General features: G+C 47.6%; 1 long non-coding RNA gene across 1 annotated transcript in view; it reads left to right on the top strand.

Moving 5' to 3' along the window:
• LOC147106209 (uncharacterized) overlaps positions 1 to 19,226 on the top strand; it is a 50,396-nt gene that overhangs the window by 22,884 nt on the left and 8,286 nt on the right. The window contains exon 2 of the long non-coding RNA XR_015081387.1: positions 12,639 to 12,770. This is a non-coding gene — a long non-coding RNA (uncharacterized LOC147106209). The remainder of the gene's footprint in view (positions 1 to 12,638; positions 12,771 to 19,226) is intronic.

Here is a 19,226-nt window from a genome sequence, read left to right as displayed (position 1 = left end):
AAATTAAGAAAGGATAACTTCTAATATATGAAGAGAATTCATAGCGTGGTTGCAGAGGTATTTTGTGCACAGCCAGGATAGGAAAATCAGCAATCATGATTGAAAACTTGTGGTTGAGTTATGGAACACACTGCCACCTAGTGCAGTCATTACTGACTCAGCTGAAGCTTCAAAAGTGATATTGAATGGATGGCTTCAGCACACAGTAAAAGGATTATGCATTTAGACTAAAGGAAAATGAGCAATGATCATATTAGGTCCTGAAACAGGATAATAATAAGTAGGCTGAAATTGCCTCTTCTTCCAAACTCAGTTTTTTCAGGGTATGTTACTCAAATATTTCCTGTCTTTTGGCCCTTCTGTTCTCTCCAGGCCATGTGCTTCATGTGTGTCAACTGTTCCTGCCTATGTTGTCTTGACCCGTCTGATAGATGTGCACAAGAGCAGTCTGGTGATGACCCTTCTGATTTTTCTTCCCTGTGGAAAGGCATTGCACCTGCTTAACACTTTCCCACAGCAAAGCATTGATAACCTCCAATGTAGCAGAGCAGGGGATTAAACTCCAATGATGAGCACCAATCCACCATCTGCATTCTTATATTTTTATCTTCTAGCCAATGATGGAATGAGAAAAGACTGGGGCCTAGAAATTCAGTTGCTTGCGCCAGTCGGTAGCGCCTTAGGAGGAGGAGATGTTGGGCGCTAGGCGGTTAGCGGCCGGGCGCAGCGCGATCTGCGCCTCTCCCCAACTTCACTAGAGATTTAGCGTCGGCGCAAAGTCTTTGCGCGCGCTCAGCTGCGCGCGCAGATCCTGACGTCATTTCATCGTGCAACGCCCTTTGTGCGCCCCAAACCGGAACTTCAGTGGCGCCGCCCTTCTTTGCGCCTGGCGCCCCCAGCGACTGGTAGAGGGGAACAGTTCCCAGTCGCTGCGGGGTGCGGGGGGCGCTATTTAAAGGGGACTCCTCCTGCATTATAAGTGACAGCCATTTTGTGCCAATCCTTCTGTGTGAGAGACAAAGGCAGAGAGCTTTCTGCTTTGACTCAGCGCTCGCACAGGTACTTCTGGCTTCAGGCCAGAGCTTTGCACTTGGATTTCACTTTCAGTGCCATAGCCTTGAGTCGCCACATATACTGTAATGGGGGCTACAATGGGTGGAAACGTTGGCTTTCTGCATTGCATTCAAAGGGATCAGAGACGCCGTGAGAGAGTGCCAGTCATGGCCAGACGGAGAAGGGCCAACAGGTGTCGGCACAGGAGGCCTTACCCACCCAGGGTATACCGCCAGCAGTTCTCATATCTGAACATGTCTGAGGAGCAGTGTGTTCGGAGGCTGCAATTCAGAAGGGAGGTGGTCACTGAGATCTGCCACCTGCTTCGCAGAGATCTGCAGCCACAGCTGAGGAGCAGGACGTCTCTGTCGGTGGCAGTGAAGGTGACGGTGGCTCTCAACTTCTATGCCACCGGCTCCTTCCAATCCGCTACTGGGGACATTGCCAACATCTCCAAGTTCGCGGTACATTGCTGCATCCGACAGGTGAACAATGCCCTTTTCAGAAGGAGACGTCAGTACATCTCCTTCCCCATGACCCTGGACAAGCAGCAAGAGCGTACAATGGGATTTGGAAGAATAGCGGGCTTCACCATGGTCCAGGGCGTAGAACTGATGAACCAGCATTGGTCAGGCCTTGCTTCAGGGCTGCAGTGCGCAGGGCATGGCAGCCAGACAAGTCCACCCTCCCCCTTTAAGAGCTGACCGGCGCCAGAGTGTCTGCCGTCAATCAGCAACTCGCCGCACCTGCGCTGCGCCCGCCCTCGGGGGTATCGCCCCGGACCGCCGGCTTAGCACCTAATGATAGTCGTGCATCGCCTGTTTTAGCGCAGCAGCAACCTCTTGGGGCGATGCGACTGAATATCGGCGAAGGTGGCGCGAACTTGCGCCGGGCGCAAACTTTAGCGGCCGCCCGACTTTAGCGCCCCGAACGTGGCTATACTGAATTTCTAGGCCTGGGTCTATTAAAGACAAAAATCTAGGAAGGTGAATTGAAGACGTTTTTATCTATAGGATGCATAAGGAAATTAGGCACTCTCATGATAAAGTTTGATTGTCAACTGTAGGTTAAAATGTCTTTAATTAAAGGTTGCATAAGGGTGATTCTTAATTATTCCTGTTAAATATTATACACAGATGGAATTGACTCACTGGCTTACACTTTTTTCTGGGCTTGGTGTTGGGCTTGGTGTTGGTGTTTATATGTGTATTGAAGTAAGGGCAAGACCCATAAAACTGGACTGAAGAAAGGGAATCAGATGATGGTAGTAATGACGTTGGGGATAAGGATTGTGGGATTGTTGGTGTACTGGGCATGTGAGAGATGGTTTACTTGAAGCGGTCTTAGATGAACTGCTGTCTAAAAGCTCTGGCAGCTAAGGGCACTGGTGGTCAATGTTGCTCAAGCTCATCCTCAGCTTCATGCCGTTCCTCCTCCTCCTCCTGCACCTCTTGCTACTCAGGTGGTGGTATGGGCTGGTCCCTCATTATTACAAAGTTATGCAATATGTAGCAGACAGCCACAAATCAGCCAGGGCAGTACTGCAGAGCTCCTTCCGAACAGTCCAGGAAGCGAAGGCGTTGTTTGAGCACACTGAGGGTCTGCTCAATTATATTTCGAGTGACACCATGGCTCTTGTACACCAGCTCTACAGCTGTGCACGGGTTCCTGACAAGAGTCATGAGCCACGTCTGAAGGGGATACCCCATCTCGCCCAGTAACTAGCCTGTGACCTGGTTGGAACAAAGGCAGCACAGAAGACTTGTGCAGGATAAAAGAAACATGACTGCTGCCAGGAAACTAGGCACAGACCTGTATGATGTGCTGCCTGTGGTTGTAAATAAGCTGCACAACATTCAGGGAGTTGAATCCCTTTCATTTGAGAAAGATGGCAGGCTGTTGATTGGGAGCTCGCACGGCAATGTGTGTGCAGTGTATGGTACCTGGGACCAGGGAAGCCTACAAAGTAGGCAAAACCTAGTGCTCTTATGTCTTACTTAGCTCTGCCCATTGGGAATCTGATATAGCTGTTCTTCCTAGTGTAGAGAGCCTCGATCAGGTCCCTGATACAGCGGTGCACAGCAAACTGGGAGATGTCTCTGATTACACCTACTGCGGCCTGGAACAAGTTGGCATAAAAGTTAAGGGCCACACTGACCTTGACAGCCACAGTCAGTGCTGTCCAAGCACAGGTTCAAGGTTCAAGTTCTGACTGCAGCAGGTGACATAGCTCAGTGAAAGCCTCCTTGGTGACACATTGCTCCTCAGTGAAGTTAAGGTAGGAGAAGTGTTACCTGAAGACCCACTGTGGGAATGGCCTCCTGCAGAGTGCCCTCCTCCTCCCTCTTCTACCAACTGCTCCTGCTCTCTCCTATCTTCGTGGCTGCTTCCCTTTATCCTCCAGGCCCAAATGCAGCCCTGCCAGACCACCCATTACTGCTGTGAAACTATTGTGAAGGCAGACAAAAGCAGTCCAGTACCAGCAAAAGGTTTTTAGCAGAAGTCACTCATCAGTTGTAGAAAGCAGAAAATAGGCAAAAATGCACCAGCAGCCGAAAAGGAGGAACCAGCAACTGACCTGTATGGAGCGGATGAGGCCTTTAAATAACACTGTTGAAGGGCTCTTGCTGCCTGTTAGTGCCACGAGTGAGTTCATCGCATGGCGAGCCATGCACTGGGGCAAACCAATTTCAAAAAAGCATACGACCTTTACTTTAATATTTTAATGAGGCTTTTTAATAATTCTGATGCCATGCCCTAGACGCCTACGGAGGAGCCCGATCCAATGTGGCGGACAGTGCACTTCCAGCGCAGGAGGAGTGTGCCCATGCCGCCTGCCATAATGAATCCTTAGGTCCTTGTTTTACACACGGTGCGATCAAATGTTTAGGCGAAAGAGTCTACAAACACAAATTGTGCAAAAGCATGCGACCCCAAATAACGGTGTGGCTCTTAAAAACATTTTGAAAATCAGATCCTTTGTGGTTTATATACGCTCAACAATTGACGCATTACATAAAACTTTCATATTTTGGGACTACATGGTACAGAGAGTTAGAACACTGTTGCTTCATTCCTAAAACACAGCTCTAAAACTACCTAGAATAATGGGATGAATGTTTCAACTTTGACAATTGTTATATCACCAAACTGTTACCATAGGAATCTGGTACCAAGGGCCTGAAATTACACACCTGGCATGGGCGGCTTGTGCAGTGCAATTTATGCCACCAGCTCACTGATAGGATCTCTCCAGCTTTTATCAGGTCCCTTCAGTATCATATAGCTGTTGTGCTTCCAGTGCATTTTGCACAATGCACTGGGACCGCAGTAGTTGGGGATGCAGGATTTCCTGTGTAGGACAGTGAAAATGCACCTGAAGCACCTTAAAGCTGTACTTGCACTTCCTGCTTTAAGGGAATAGCTTCTTTTGTTTCCAAATTGCTGCAAGTGTTCCAGACATGGGCCAGAGGTCAAACAACTCCAGGGTAGAGCAAGAACCGTTCCCTTCAGGAAGATAGCCCTGCAAGTCATGTTGAGGGGGTTCTGGCAAGGAGGCATTTTTTATTACGAGGAACACTCACTTCAGCAAAATATCAGGACAGCCTGAGAAGAGGTGGCTGAGCAGGTCAAAGCAGTGTCAAGAGGACAACCTCCCAGATGAGGAAAAATTAAGCACCCTCAAGAAGTTTTCCAAATTAGGCAGGTCCTTTGTCCATTCACCTCCTCTGCATCCCTATCCAGGGACCCCAAACACTCTTGTTTCAATGCAAGACTGCAGTTTACGTGTATTGCCTCCAACTGTCCATTGTATCCATTACTTACGGCATGGTCTCCTCTATACTGGGGAAACTAAATGCAGATTAGTTGAACGCTTTGCCAAACACCTCCATTCTGTCCACAAGTATAATTCTGAGGCCCTATCGCTTGCCATTTCAATTCCCCTTCCCATTCCCACTCTCACTCTCCATCTTTGGTTGCCTAAACTGTTCCAATAAAGCTCACTTCAAGTTTGAAGAACAGCACCGTATCTTTCTATTAGACACTTTGCAGCCCTCAGGCTGTAAAATCTACTTTAATAACTTCACACCTTAACTTCAGCTCCCAGTTCTTTTACGGCAAGAAATGCTGGTGATGGTGGAATGGCATGTCACTATTTTGGACGCGGGAGTGGGTTGGTGCTTGGGGTGCGGACTTTCTGTCTGAACACTGTATTGGTGGGGCTGTCTGCACCTTTGGATTCAGTCCGATTTTTTCTGCTCAAACTGCTGGATTCTGTTTCAATTTGCCAGCCCTTGCAATTTCCATTTCAGACTTGCCTTACCCTCAACCACCTCAGCTATTCATAAATTATCTTTGGGTCTTAAATGCCTTTAATTTATTTTATTATGCTTTTTATCATCCCATGTTGATACCACTTCAGCCAGTTAACTAATTCCTATTTTCCTTTTAAGCATTTTACAGTTAATTCTACTTCCTCTCTTGTATGTATATGTTATTTTCTTCCCTTCCCTTTGCTCTGTTTCTTTGTAAATGCTATTAAACTATATATTTTTTAATAGTTCTGAGGAAGGGTTCCATCTGAAACATTAACTAGTCTATTCTCTATCCATAGATGCTGACCAACCTGCTGGGTGTTAACAGCATTTTCTGTTTTTGTTTCGGATTTCTAGGGCACGATTTTGCCATTGGGGGCAGGCTGGGGGCATGTCTGGTGGTCGTCGTGTCAGGATCCCGACTACGATGTGAAGTGGGACAAAAGTGCGATTTTGGGCACTTGATTTCCAGTGTGTGGGAACCCCTTGTAAGCAGCCGGCTCAGACCCCATGGATTTTTAGCCCCAATTAAAAACTGGACTGGCTGCTTGGGTGGTGGTGGGGTGGGGGGGGGGGGGGGGAAGTAGTGAAAAACCACTCAAGCTGGAGATGACTCATTCGTATGGAAATGTACTGTACTTGGGAACAATGGCCCGAGAGGCCCACTCCAAAGTCTTGATTAACAAGGCTGATGACTCATTGTTCTAGTCAAGATGAACTCGTTAAGTTAATCGGCAGGAAGATCGAAAAGAGATCAAAAACCATTCAAGAGATCAAAAACCATTCCCCCAGGCCATGTGTCCATTAATACCACAGGCTGCGGTTTGTGTATTGGAGGGGTATATCAGAGAACAGTTTGGGTAGCTCTCTCTCTCTCCCCCTGCCCTCCAAACAACGGAACATCAAGGGGAGCTGAGCCTTGCTCTTCCAACTGAGACGGACTTCGACTAAGGCTAGGACTCGCATGCCGCAAGGCCGGTACGGAACCAGGTAGCTGAGATGCACGGGAGAAAGCTGCAAGCAAGATCAAAAGGGCAATCTAGGTGAGTATTGCCAAGCCTACTCACCCACAAGATCACTTAGCTGTGTGAGTGGGTGCCTGTATGTTCCTACCAAACCAGAGGGGGTTTAGCGTTGGAAGGGTCCTAGAAACATAGAAGATAGGAGCAGGAGTAGGCCTTTCGGCCCATCGAGCCTGCTTTGCCATTCAATGAGATCATGGCTGATCATCCACACTCAGTACCCTGTCGCTGCCTTCTCCCCATATCCCTTGATCCCCTTAGCCTTAAGAAATATATCTAACTCCTTCTTGAATATATTTAATGAATTGGCCTCAACTGCCTTCTGTGGTAGAGAATTCCACAGGTTCACCACCCTCTGGGTGAAGAAATTCCTTCTCATCTCTGTCCTAAATGGCTTACCCCTTATCCTTAGACTGTGAACCCTGGTTCTGGACTCCCCCGCCATCGGGAACATCCTTCCTGCATCTAGTCTGTCTAGTTCTGTTAGAATTTTATAAGTTTCAATGAGATCCCCTCTCATTCTTCTAAACTCCAGCGAGTATAAGCCCAATTGACCCAATCTCTCCTCATACGTCATTCCTGCCATAAGAACATAAGAACATAAGAAGTAGGAGCAGGAGTAGGCCATACGGCCCCTCGGGCCTGCTCCGCCATTCAATAGGATCATGGCTGATCCGAATCTAGACTCACGTCCACTTCCCTGCCCTCTCCCCGTAACCACTAATTCCCTTATCTGCTAGGAAACTGTCTATCTCCATTTTAAATTTATTTAATGTTGCAGCTTCCACAGCTCTCTGGGGTAGCAAATTCCATAGATTTACTACCCTCTGAGTGAAGAAGCTTCTCCTCATCTCAGTTTTGAAAGCGCAGCCCCTTATTCTTAGATTATGCCCCCTAGTTCTAGTCTCACCCATCAGTGGAAACATCCTCCCCGCATCCACCCGATCAAGCCCCCTCACAATCTTATATGTTTCGATAAGATCGCCTCTCATTCTTCTGAACTCCAATGAGTAGAGTCCCAACCTACTCAACCTTTCCTCATACGTCAACCCCCTCATCTCCGGAATCAACCGAGTGAACCTTCTCTGAACCGCCTCGAGAGCAAGTATATCTTTTCTTAAATATGGAAACCAAAACTGCACGCAGTATTCCAGGTGTGGCCTCACCAATACCCTGTATAACTGCAGCAAGACTTCCCTGTTTTTATACTCCATCCCCCTTGCAATAAAAGCCAAGATTCCATTGGCCTTCCTGATCACCTGCTGCACCTGCATACTAACATTTTGTGTTTCATGCACCAGGACCCCCAGATCCCTTTGTACTGTAGCACTTTGCAGTTTCTCTCCATTTAGATAATAACTTGCTCTTTGATTTTTTCTGCCAAAGTGCATAACCTCACACTTTCCAACGTTATATTGCATCTGCCAAATCTCTGCCCACTCACTTAGCCTGTCTATGTCCTTTTGCAGGTTTTTTATGTCCTCCTCACTCATTGCTTTCCCTCCCATCTTTGTATCGTCGGCAAACTTGGATATGTTGCACTCGGTCCCTTCCTCCAAATCGTTAATATAGATTGTAAAGAGTTGGGGTCCCAGCACTGGCCCCTGTGGAACACCACTAGTTACTGATTGCCAGCCCAAGAATGAACCATTTATCCCAACTCTTTGTTTTCTGTTAGATAGCCAATCTTCCACCCATGCCAGTATATTACCCCCAATCCCGTGATTTCTTATCTTGATCAGTAATCTTTTGTGTGGAACCTTGTCAAATGCCTTTTGGAAGTCCCAGGTATCAGTCTGGTGAATTTTCACTGCACTCCCTCCATGGCAAGAACATCCTTCCTCAGATAAGGTGACCAAAACTGCACACAATACTCAAGATGTGGTCTCACCAAGGCCCTGTACAACTGCAGCAACACATCCCTGTCCCTGTTCGAACCCTCTCGCTACGAAGGCCAACAGACCATTTGCCTTCTTAACCGCCTGCTGCACATGTATGCTTACCTTCAGCGACTGGTGCACAAGGACACCCAGGTCTCGTTGCACTTCCCCTTCTCCCAATCTATTGCCGTTCAGATAATAATCTACCTCCCTGTTTTTGCCACCAAAGTGGATAACCTCGCATTTATCCACATTATACTGCATCTGCCATGCATCTGCCCAATCACCCAACCTGTCCAAATCACACTGGAGTGTCTCAGCATCCTCCTCACAGCACACACGCCCACCCAGCTTTGTGTCGTCTGCTTTGTATCACGTCCTGTGATAGTTTAGTTCACGGGAGGGTGTTTTTAGGCCATGGTAAGTCAGCATGACAGGGACTTGTTGGGCAAGTCAGGGTTGTACTGTTTTAAACTGTACTGTTGTGTTCACACTGCTTATACTGTATGTGAGTGGAGTGGTTTTTGTTAACCTTAATAAACACTGTACGGGTGAGCCCGAAAACGCTGCCCGTGTTCAAATCCGTCCTCAGTAATCCCTATCGTCCAGACCTTGTAGTAAGGGGGTTTGCGTGCTCGCTACGGGCGGGCGAAACCACTTACAATAATTGGCGATTGCGGCAGGGGCCATAGGAAATTGGCCACCGCAAATATCGGTTACACCCTGGCCCAATGAGCCTTTTCATACAGAAAGTCGCCTCCGATTATGTCATCAATGCTGTTGGATTTAAGGCCTGCAAGCAGCCTTGCTTATTTTTCAGCCTTTAAACTTTATGCCCATTGTTCTGAGCGCTTCCTTCACCAATTATATTCACCAGTAGAACAAAGTGTGCTCCAAGATTCGATGAGGCCTCCCGCCAAGCTCTGGTGGAGGGAGCAAGATCAAATAAGGAGGTGCTCTTCCCTTCCTCAGGGAGGAAAAAGCCTCCCCAGCAGACTAAAGCTGTGTGGCTGCAAGTGGGCCAAGAGGTAAATGCAATTTCTATGTGCAGCAGAACCTGGCTGCAGTGCAGGAAGAGGTTTCATGGCCTTCTCCGCACAGGAAAAGTGAGTATGACATTCCCATCACCCTCAATCTGATCCCCATCGCCTCTCATCACCAGCACTCTGCTTTACCAACCACTTCCTCCACATCCCACTTGACACTGACATCCCTGCACCTGTACCCATTCCCTCTCTATGGTCACATTCACTTAACTATTTGACCATGCAGCCCTCACACTCCCTATCACTGTGATGCAATGACAACAACTTACAACACACAGGGAGGTCCCTTTGTCTCCTTCTAAACATCTATGCTATGAATTCTCTACACTCACTCCTTCATTCTCACTCAAACTCCACTTGTGTCCCTCATTGCAGGAAAAGAGAGCCCACAATAAGAGGGAAAGAGCAAGGACAGGAGGAGGGCCACCCTCAGTAGCCCAGCTCACCACTTCGGAGGAGGCGGCCCTGGAGATCGCCGGAGTGGAGGACGATGCGCAAGTGGGGGACGGACAGACGGGCGCATCACAGCAAGCTGGTGACAGAATAGTTTAGCATCTCTCTCATTGACATTGCATGAGTGACTGATAATGATTCTGATGCTCTAACAGATTGAGTTATGATCATCTGCACAATTCAATGTGCATGTAACCTTTACCTCACATCTCTAACTCTTTCCTTTACTCCTCCACAGGACCATCGAAAGCCCCCATCCCCACTGTCCAGGAGGAACAGCCTGAGCCTCAAGACTCCTCAGAGGAAGCTGCAACCTCTGAGGGTGCAGCGTCAGCAGAATTCAGTGCACCCAGCACCAGCGCAGACACTCACACCTCGGTGGGACCTTCGCGGGATAGAGTAGTGTTATCACCTGGTGTATCACAGATCACAAGTGAGCATCAGCAGATGGTGGAGACAGGGACAGCAGTGGAGCGACCTCGTCGGAGGGCGCAGGACTCTGCCAGCTTGGCTCAGCTGCATGTTGACCCTGTGCCTCCGGGTCCATCCAGAAGGAGGGTGGTGCTGGAACTCCAGGAACAGGTGTAGGAGTCTCTGGTAGGTTTTGTCTCCAGGGTCGCTGCGAGTGTGGAGTGAATGGAGGCGTCCATCGCGAAAATGAGCAGAGCCTTTGTGGAGGCATTGGCGCATGAACGCATCACCATGGAAAGGATGGCAAACTCCGTGGAAAGGATGGCTACCTCCGTGGTAAGGCTGGCTACCGTAGTGGAGAGGATGGCTATGGTAGAGGAGAGGATGGCTATGGTAGAGGAGAGGATGGCTACAGTAGAGGAGAGGATGGCTACAGCCGAGGAGAGGATGGCTACAGCCATGGAGGAGCTTAGTCGCTAGGGTATTGAAAACATTGCCATTGTTCAGAATAGACTGACATCTCTTAAGGAGCGATGGTCAGCTATTGAGCATAGAAACCAGACCTTCATGGAAGTCCTTTGGTGTATGACTTCCAGTGCAGAAATGGGTCTTCATGGCCCCCCTGAAGTGCAGCAAGGTGCTTTCAAGCCACTTACTAGCTCTGAAGTGGGGCTGACCAATGAGAGGGATGTTGATGGCAGACAACAAGGAAGTGGGGGCTCCTCTCCAAGCGCTCACACAACCATGCCACTGCAAAGCCCTCGGTCAGAGCCCCACCAGAGTCCTCACCCAACTGAGATGGGTGTCTTAGCCCCTGCACAGCTGCAGGAGCAGCAGACTGTTGCCGAACCCTCACAGATTCGCAACCCCAGAGGATGGCCACCAAAGGTGTCAAGAAAGGAGCAGCAAGAGGGGCCTCCACATCTGCTGAAGCCACAGGGGAAGCACCACGTAGGAGCACACATAAGAGGAAGATAAAGCACAAGTAGTCACAAGGGTAGTCACTTGGGTGATCTGTTTTATTAATTTTTGAATTGATATGATAAACAGATTTGATGGCAAACTGTTGAAGTTGTGGCCTGTGTTATTTCACAAATGGGACTTCCATATTGAGGGCTTTGAGCGACATGCAATTGTCAGTACAGGAAACTTTCTGGTATCCGGCACTGACGGGACCGAGCTGGTGCCGTTAGATCAAAACTGCCGTAGAAACCAGCGCTAATGTTAAAACATACGGAGCTCAGAGCTCCGTGTGAAGCAACAAACCCTGTTGCTTAGCAACAGCTTCAAAACAGTCGGCGCAGCTTGCAAGCGTCTAGCTGTAGCTGTTGCTTAGCTACAGAGACGCTTGCAGAGCCAGGACTGGAGGAAAGAAGCAACGAAAAGAAAAAAAATTATCTGAACCGACTCCTGAATTTTGGCGGTAGATAGAGCTTTCCGGACATTTAACCTCCGGATAAACGAAAGTTTCCTGTATGGTGGTCAGAGTGATAGGAATCCGCAGGTTCTTGTCCATTGTCGATGCTCTGGTAAGAAGTGTTTGATTGTGTAGGCTAAGCAAATCTGGCCAACATGAGTGCGTCCCTTGCATCCCGGGCAGCAATGTGTTCGCGTGCTGGTGCCTTCTGGCCTGTGCAGCTTCAGGTGGTTGAGCAGCAGCTTGGCGCTCCTGTTGTTGCTCCTGCTGTTGGTGCTGTTGTTCAGGGTTCTGCTGCTGCCGCGGCTGGTCTTCGTCCGAATCTGATGTCCAGGAGTAAAGGAAATAAATGGTTTCCATGCTTCTGGTATATACCTCAGTTGAGAAAGCGCTCAGTCAAGGTGGGGAGAGGGGTTTCCCAGGAAGTCATACTGGAGATGGGTGTCAGGCTCCAAACTTCCACAATAATGAGTATGCCTGCTAAAAGTTCCCCCAGACCTGAGACAACAAAGTTCTGCCACCTGCAGATGATCATTGGTGAAAACTCCTTTTTAATGGTGGAGCTGCAGCTGTTAGTATGCAATCCACTTGTGAGGCCGCCAGGATTAATTGGCGTGTTCCAGAGGAGACGTGCAGGATTGTGGAAATGTGCTAAAATCAGAAAGGTCTCTCAAAATGGGATTATAGAGGCAATTAACTGGTTGTTAAGGGCCTATCCCACCTCTTGGAGGCGGGATGGAAACGGGGTCTGAAACCACGAATGTGGGAAAATTGCTCAGAGGCGGGATCAGGCCCACCCGGCATTTTTTGCGATTTTGACAACTCACATGCCTCCAAACCCGCCTCCTCGGGTCTGGTAAAATCGAGCCCCCAGAATTTGCAAATTTTGCTTTTTATTTTACCTTTCACTTATGGTAGCTACACCCATTAAAGACTTCCTCAGTACCTATTTGCATGCTGCCTGCTTTTACACTCTTGTTTAGGAAACCACAAAGCTTCTGGAAACAGTCAGTAAATTTGTTACTGTTTTCTCATTGCAGGCCAAGGAAGCCCACAATAGAAAAAAAACTGGACATGTTGATATGGTTTGAGGAGCTAACCCTGGGCATTGTGGGCCGACGTCCTTGCACCCTATTGAAGAGGAGCATGCAGGTGGCACCCTGAATCTACAGGTAATTAGCCAAACTTCCATCTTTGTCTTCCCTCAGGGAATAGCTCGTTCACATACATTCTTGCTAATAGCCAACTTACTTGGCACCAATACCTCATATTAGGTGCTGCTGAACATGTGTTCCAAGGAACAGCTTGCAGATTCCAATTGGTACTTTTCCTGTTGTATTTCCATAGAGCTGCCCGAGGAACAGGAGCCATCAGGGCCAGAAGCAGAGGCATCATACACTTCACATGACACCATGCCACTCACTTCATCTGCCGCAAGCATCAGTCCTGGAATATCCACTCTGGGGGATGAAGTAGAGTTAGAGTTTGAGCTGCCAGTACTGGGTGAAGGACAGATCATGACTGAGGAGGATCAAGTGCAGGTAGCAGCAGAGGAGTAGTCTGAAGTAGACTGGAGGGCCAACTCCAGGCTGGCCTTAGATGATGGGTTCTGGAAATAGTGCCAGCCAGGACCTGTCCGTAAAAGGAGGTTGCTTGCTAAGTACCATCAATTCACTGAGTTCGCTGAGAGTCTGAAAAGGCCTTGCACAGAATGATGACTACTATGGAGGCATCCACTGGCTACAACCATGCACCATTATTTAGCACACAACAAAGGTGCAGTTCACTTTGGGGCATGTGGCACCTCCAGGGAAGCATTGCTGACCCATGGTCCTAATCATAGCTGTGGGCTGTCTTAGGAGCACCATAACTGATGGCAGCAAGTCCTTGAGCTCCAATCTGAGTCTGTTCTTTTGGGATTCTCTGCAGTGGAACATAGGAATATAGGAATAAGAGTAGGCCATTCAGCCATTTGAGCCTGTTCCACCATTCAGTTAGATCATGGCTGATCTGTATTTTAACTCCATCTATCCACCTTGGTTCTGTAAACCTTAATACAGTTTTGGACATTTTCAATTGAACTAGCCTCAACAGCTTTTTAGGGGAAGAGAGTTCCTGATTTGCACTACCCTTTGTGTGAAGAAGTGCTTTCTGACATCACCCCTGAATGGTCTAGCTCTAATGTTAAGGTTATGCCTTAATAGAGGGCTTTTGTGAAATTACAGGAACTTTGAGGACTGTCCCCATGCAGATGAAATGACATGGCGCATATCAAAGTGGGGTACCATGGAATAGGAGGTTTCTATTCACGGCTATGTGTGGCATTGTAGGTTGTTATACATATTATGTGCAGCATCATGGAAAGACATGCCATGGGTTTCTGTCTGCAATTCCCAACATGATGAATTACTAATGATGAGCTGGTACCCAACAGGAATGGCAAATCACAGAGTGACTTATATTACTTTTATTTGCCTGTTGTGGCTAGATACAAGCTGACACTGATAAAATCCTGGATGAGATCATCCATCTAATCTTTTTATTTGAAATGAGATACAGCATGTGAATTCTAAAGCGATGCATATCAAAACATTAGAGAAGGGGGAAAAGACCTCTAAGGCCCTTTGTTTCTCATTGGACATCAACTAAATGGATTAGATTCCTAGTAAATCATAAACATCTGTCCAAAACTAGAGCTCTGAACATACATTGCAATAATTCCACTTATGCACTCATATTACTCAATATTAGCAAGGTCAGTGCCTAGACTATGAAGATTGTTGCTGGACTACAAAGATCTCTAGGTTTGAATGCTGAATTAATTTTAATACTTACCAATAAATCTTGTAACAATAGAAGGGTAAATAGCAAAATGCAAAAGTCTCATAGCTGAACTATGAGCACGTTGTAGTGCTGCCATACAGTTAGGTTTTATACTGACTGTTGGAACTTGTTGTGCAGTTGTGTCAGCAACCAATTGAACATTGTGCCAGAAACCACAGAACCACACTGACTGATAGAACCAGATAGTACAGAGTAAAGGAATCAGGCCTCTGAAATACATTATTTTTGGAAAGAAGAACAGTGAAAACAAGTATGCTATAACTGTTAAAGAGTAAATGGGCAGAGACTTAGGGGTTCAGATACACAAATCTTTAAAAGTGGGAGAAAAAGCTATTAAAGTTGTAAAAAAAAAGCATATGGGATCCTAGGTTTTATAAATAGAGCCACAGAGGACAAAAGCCAAGAAATAAAGCTAAACCTACATAAATCATCTAGTAGGCTGCAGTTAGAATATTTAGTTTGGTTTTGGATGCCTTACTCTCGGAAAGATGTCAAGGCCATGGAGATATTGATGCAAACGAGATTCACTGTGATGACACCAGGGATGAGAGGCTTTAGCTATGAAGAGAAACTATGGCTCTTTGGGAAAAACTATTTCCACTGGTCAGTGAGCAGGTAATTAGAGAGAATAAATTTTAAATTACTACCAAAAGAATAAAGGGCGAGCAATGACCTCCTTTATTCTATGATATGAAGTCGAACTGATATTGGAGATTTATTTTCTGTCTGCAGTCTGTTTTGATGTATAGTAATTTAGCTGGGCTTTAAAAAAAAAGCCCAGTAATGATTTAGAACCAAGTAAAAAAATTAGGTCTTACAGAACAGATATAAAAATATTGATGTGAAGTGCTAAATACATCAATGACATGGTGAAAGTAAACTTTTCCGAAATCACATGCAACATCTCACAGGACTAGAATCTCCAATTCTGAACTGCATACAGAGCTACATAAAATAACCAGGGAAATTAAGGGCTAGCTACTCTGTCCATGTACATTTGGAAACCCTGGTGCTGATCAGTTCAAGTATAATATAAGTAATTGTGCAAGGAGAAAAGGCCATTCTGCCCTCAAGTTCACGACTTCCATAGATCCTGTACAACGACCATATCATAGACACTGCACTATCTATTTTATTTCTTGTGTCTAAATTTTGCATGAACACACCCTGATCCCAAATGTAAACAACCAAAACTGCAGAACAGTACAGCCACATTTGCACTAGCCCTGGCCAAGTACCCTCCGCAGATTACATCATTCCCTCTAGGTTTAGGAACGCAGAAATCATCGTACCACATGGAGCATTTGGCTAACTCAGACCATACCAATTGTTGTCACCTTCAATCCTGTTCATAACCAGGTATTTATGCAGGTCTAACAGATATCAATCATACAGGGAACTCAAACCTACATTTATGCAACTACGTAAAATATGATTGTTATTTGTTACCAGATCAGTTTCTATTCTATTGTTTTAAAATTATGATTATACTTTTTGGATATTGTGCAGCAGCTATTTTTTTTACAGGCCATGTGGAGGAATGATTATATAATACAAGCTTACAGTTTGTAAAATTATAGTTCTAATCTGTGGTTTAAGGAAGTTATACATCAATAGAACTTAAACACTAGGGGAAAAAACACAAAAACCTTCTCTGGCTACCCACACATCTCAATGGTAATGAACTGTTTATAACTCTCGACATGCCAAGGGATAATTAACACATGGTTATTAGACGATTACTTGCATTTAATTAAACCAAATAAAGCCATGAAAATAATTATAAGAAGTTTGATCTGATTGTGGCTTGTAGTCCAATACAAGAGAAGGATGTTGTAATGTAATTGAACACTATCCTTATAGAATTAAAAGTTTGAATCTAAAGACAAATCATGGAAATATAACAATTAAAAGCTACAGGGGGAGAAATTCAGTACTTTAGCGCCTCCAGTTAGCGCCTGGCAGGGGCGTTAATGGGGCGCCGAGGCAATAGTGCCGCACGCCAAATCTGACCCCCCCCCCCCCCCGCAGCGTCGCCGCTATGAGTTAGCGCCGGGGACTTCAGCGCCAGGCAGATCGAGACGTTAGTGGGCGCCTGATCTGCAAAATTGATTATCGCCCCCTGCCTTAGCACCTCGCCCTGACAGCGACAGGGAGAGGAGGCGTGAAGTAGTCGGCAGCTGGCTCCAGGGGCGCTACTTAAAGGGATCATGAGTAATGAGTCACAGCTCTCAGGTTAGCGCTGTTTCACTGCTTCCTGGTCAGTTTGACATTGAATAACAGTTTAATTCAGTCATTTAAAGGTTGTTTAGTCTCCGGAGCATTGTGGCTACTAAAAATTAGTTTCAGTTATTCTCACAACATATCAAAGTGCTACACTTCATTACATTAATGGGGGCTGTACTGGCAGTCGACCTCGCCCTCCAGGATCTACGGTGGAGGGAGTGCAGGCAGCGAAAAAGACTGGAACATGTGGCCAGAGGGAGGAGGAGGGCCATGAAGGGTCTCTTATCCTCCGAGGGTATTCCAAGAGCACTTCTGCTACATCCAATTAAGTGAGGAGCAGTGTATTAGAACGCTCAGCTTAACCAAGGAGGTGGGCACAGAACTCTGCCACCTCCTGCAACCAGACCTCCAGCCTCAGATCAGGATGATCACGGCTCTCACAGTGGCAGTCAAGGTCACCTTCACCCTCAATTTCTTCGCCAGCAGATCCTTCCATTCTGCAACAGGAGACATAGCTAACATCTCGCAGTTTACCATCCATCGCTGCATCCGGGAGGTCACAGAGGCTCTCGACAGTAGGAGAAGGAATTACATTTCCTTCCCCAAAACCCGAGAGAAGCAGGACGAGTGTACATGTGGCTATGCCAGGATAGCGGGATTCCCCATGGTGCAGGGCACCATTGACTGCACCCATGTGGCTTTGCGGGCACTGCATAACAATCCTGACATCTTCTGTAACTGCAAAGGCTACCACTCACTTAAAGTACAGTTGGTGTGTGACCACAGACAGCAATTCTCAATGTGAATGCCCGCTATCCTGGTAGCAGCCACAATGCCTTCATCCTGCGCCAGATCGCCGTGCCAGCACTCTTCCAGCCACCATGTCAATCTCGCGGCTGGCTGGTCAGAGACAAGGGCTATCCACTCTCCACCTGGCACATGACTCCCCTCCGCAACCCCAACACTCCTGCCCAGCACTCATATAATGAGAGACATGCCGCCAGCAGGAACATCATTGAGCAGACCATCGGGGTGCTCAAGCAACGGTTCCGATGCCTTGACCGCTTGGGAGGAGCCCTCCAGTACTCGGCTGAGCGGGTGTCCCATTTCGTCATCTTCTGCTACATGCTCCACAATTTGGCCATCATGAGGGCCCACCCTTGTCACCAGGGATTGCAGGACCACCTCAGTAGGAGGAAGAGGGAGAGGAGGAGGAAGAGGGAGAGGAGGAATAGGGAGAGGAGGAAGATGAGGAGGAAGAGGAAGATGAAGAGGAAGATGAGGAGGAGGGGGAGGAGGAGGAGGAACAGGAGCGAGGGAGGAGGTAGCCAATCAATCGGCCTTCCGGAAGGGTGGCCCGTGACCGCCTCATCGGCCTGCAGTTCCAATAAATTAAACCCCAGATCCCCATTGCTCACCACATCCCCATCATTCCATCCCTGTCGCAGGCCATTTCACGGCGCAAAGCTGAAATGAGACGCACCACAAAATAATCCAAACTGAATAAATTTATCAATAATCAATTAACACATATTCACAACAACATTATTAACTATTCACCCTTGTGCAATCCCTTGGTGCCTCTCATTACTGTGCCTTTGCCTACTCTAGTGCCCCTATGAAGTGTTGGCCCAGTGGCTGCAGCAGGGCTGGTGGAAGGCTGCTGAGTGTCCGTGCGGGAGACTTCAGATGGCCTTGCAGGATGCCCTCGACCAGCTCTGGGCCTGAAAGGCTCAGCTGTAGACTGCACCACCTCAGCATGGGCGGCAGCAGTCTGGGATGGCTGGATGTTGGGCAGCGACAAGGGCAGTGGCGGAGTGGCAGTGGTGGGAGCAGGAATGCAGTCATCCTGAGAGAGGACAGCAGCTTCCTGCTCCACTGACCCACTGCCACTCTCCCAGGGCAGCACCTCAGCAACACTAGCAATCTGTTGCAGCAGAGATTGCTGGCCAGCTGCAACACCGTGAAAGCCCAAGTCGACAGTGGTAGGCCCAGCCACAATGGCAGCAGTCAGAGCTTGCATGGCATCAAGCTGAGACTGCATGAGAGCAGTATGAGATTGAATGGCACCAACCATAGACTGCATTACAGCACTAAGATATTGCGTCGCTTCCACCTGTGCTGCAATGGAAGCTGCCAGATCACCCATCACACGCGGCATTAGGTCTGGATCGCCATGGTCTCGCTGGGAGTCGACCATCCTTTCCAGACTGGAAATGATGGGCTTCATGGTGCACGCAAAGCTTTGTGCTATTTTGGAGGCGGACTCCTCCAGGCTCCTTACCATTGCCGACAGGCTCTTGGGCACCCTTGCCATTGCATTTATCATCTCCATGTGCATACCCCATCACCCTTCTTCTAAAGAACACCCCATTGAGGTCCTCATCTGAGTCTTGTGCAGCTGAACTCACGCACGAACTCGCCCTCTGGGGAGCTGGCCCCCAAGCTACCCTTTCCCCCTAGCCTTGCTGCAGCCCGCTCATCCCCGGTGCATTACCCTGTGCAGATCTCGCTTCTATACTAGCCTCTAAAGAACACGTAGTGCCAGTATCTGAGCT

Source organism: Somniosus microcephalus, chromosome 16 (assembly GCF_052327205.1).
Source record: "Somniosus microcephalus isolate GS21.2 chromosome 16, FLI_Smic_1.0, whole genome shotgun sequence".
NCBI lineage: Eukaryota > Metazoa > Chordata > Chondrichthyes > Squaliformes > Somniosidae > Somniosus > Somniosus microcephalus.
Note: the sequence above shows the minus strand (reverse complement) of the source record. Positions and strands in the feature narration are given on the sequence as shown.